This window comes from Tenrec ecaudatus, chromosome 3 (assembly GCF_050624435.1).
Source record: "Tenrec ecaudatus isolate mTenEca1 chromosome 3, mTenEca1.hap1, whole genome shotgun sequence".
Taxonomy (NCBI): Eukaryota; Metazoa; Chordata; class Mammalia; order Afrosoricida; family Tenrecidae; genus Tenrec; species Tenrec ecaudatus.
This window is the reverse complement of record NC_134532.1, coordinates 20,504,959-20,507,228: the sequence shown is the minus strand read 5'-3', so window position 1 is coordinate 20,507,228 and position 2,270 is coordinate 20,504,959. Positions and strand designations below refer to the sequence as shown.

The window sequence follows — 2,270 nt, the reverse complement described above, 5'->3', positions numbered from 1 at the left end:
ACCTTGTTTGATAAATGAGATTAACAGGAAAAAAGTGTCATCAAGTATTACATTTTATAATGCAAGAAACACGCACATCATGATGCTAAGCTCTGGATTTTGGGTGAGCCCTTATTTTATGGTAAATATTATACATGGTCTCTTACTTCATTTAGCTTTCGAATTGTCTCTGCATACATTTTAGATTCTTGTTTGCTAATATTTTCATGTGTTTGCCTGTGTACATGTGTGTCAGTGTGTACAAGGTGTTCCTAGAACTGCCAAGTGTTCCTGAGAACACCTCCCACAGCAACTTCACCCAATCCACCCCGGGTTTATTCTGCCTTCATCTGGACCAGTGGTTCTCATTCTGTGGGTCGCGACCCCTTTAGGGGTTGAATGACCCTTTCACATGGTTCTCCTGATGCATAACAGTAGCAAAATGATAGTTATGAAGTACCAATGAAAATAATTTTATGTTTGGGCGTCACCACATGAGGAACTGTATTAAAGGGGTGTGGCCTCAGGAAAGTTGAAAACCCCTGATTTTCTGGACTCTCCAAAGGATGGATAATCCAATAAGGAAGGCTCCTGGAGTATAAATTACGTCGATTTAATAATGATGCTGATGTATTACAGGTGATTACCCTTTAATCAGTCTCTTGCCTTCTCTCCTTTATTTCCTAGCTCCTGCTCAGGATCCAGGTGAGCCTGGACGCAGATAATTCAAGGTGCTGAAATTGGGGCAGTTGTGGATTTCAGATCAGGTTGTGCTGTGTGGAAAGAGTGGATCATCCTTGCTTGGATGTTTTGTGCTTCCTGGAAGGTAAACGTACCTGGGACCTAGGCATGTGGACCTATTACACGCCAGGTACCCTCAGCTAGTAGGTATGTAAGACAGACTCAGGGAGGAACATAGCCTTTTGCCTCCGGAAGCCCCTGGGGTTGAGCTCAATGATATTCAGCCTGTGCTAACACGGTGACTCTGAAACCTCCACTAATGGCTTCTTAGTCGCTGCTTTGTCCACATCCGGGCCTCACTTTCATTCCAGGGTATATTTAGATATCCACATGCCCAGGGTGCCTGGTCAGGATTTACCCAATTAAGTCAGCACTGGGTTGGCCACTGTTGATATCATGAGTGACTCTGAGGACTTACTTCTCCCTGAGTGGAGAGCCCAGTGTGCGCTGAGAGGGAGATCCTGGCACTGGACCCACAGGATGTCCCTGGGATTAACATCATTACACTTAAGGGGTGAAGCTGCAGCTCCTACTTGAAGTATGCCTTGTGAGGTTAAGTGGTTGGTTTACTGGAAACTCAAGTAGTCACAGACCCAAATATTTTAGGGTTAGAAAGGTGTACTACATCTTCCTCAGAGCCCTTAAGTCTGAGGAAAAAGTCCAATATTGTGAAAAATGGAAATCATGGTTCCAATATAAGCACTTTTAATTTGATACAACCTCCATCTCTAGTGACATGAGGGTCCCTGGGAAAGAGGGAATGGAGGGGATCAAAGGTAGAATAACCAGTCATTTATTTGTTTCATTAAATATGGTTTCACTACATCTTTTTTTTTCAGGCCTGCACCTTTTATTGGGCACATTCTCAAGGGCTCTTGCCGGGTGGAGGGGAGGGGGTGGTGGCAAGGCAAGTGGCCAGACCAGGAAAGCAGGCCACCCTCACCGCGGCATTCTCAGTGGTACTTCCTTAACCGCTAGTGTTTGAGCTCCTTGTAGGATAGGCAGTAGCTGAAAACCACATAGGCCGCCAACACCATGGACAGGCCTGCGACGCTCCCCTTCCTCACGTTCACACACTTGCTATAATACCGATCGTAACTTCTCTGAAAGGCGCCGACAATGCCCGTCGGGGTGAAGTCCCGCATCAGCACCCAGCTGGGCAGCTCCGAGATCCTGACATCCAGGAGGCGCTTCTCCTTCAGGGTCACGGGAAATGCCATCTTTCAGTCCTGGGTGTCCGCTGCGCTGGGCCGCGCGGGCGCTGCTGTGTCGGTTTCACTACATCTTTGAGGGAGAAACCAGGATACGCTGTGACCTGCAAATTAGTGAGTGAGTACTTGAGCTCTTGGTCACCTTGGTTATTGGGTAACACATCCCAGCATATGTCTAATAGCAGAGAAGGCTGCCTGAGTGTAGGACACAGTAGAGCTGAAGAACACGAGTCCTGTGATAGATCTTAGTCATAATGCTTTTTCTCATATTTAAACATTTGTATATCCCTTCAGCTTGCCAAATTTCATGAACCATTTGTAAAAGTTAACTGAAAACAG

At 46.3% G+C, this 2,270-nt stretch overlaps 1 pseudogene; it reads right to left on the bottom strand.

Annotated features, from left to right (window-relative positions):
* Positions 1–1,694: 1,694 nt before the first annotated feature.
* LOC142443297 (ATP synthase F(0) complex subunit f, mitochondrial pseudogene) lies at positions 1,695–1,940 on the bottom strand (annotated as a pseudogene).
* Positions 1,941–2,270: the final 330 nt, after the last annotated feature.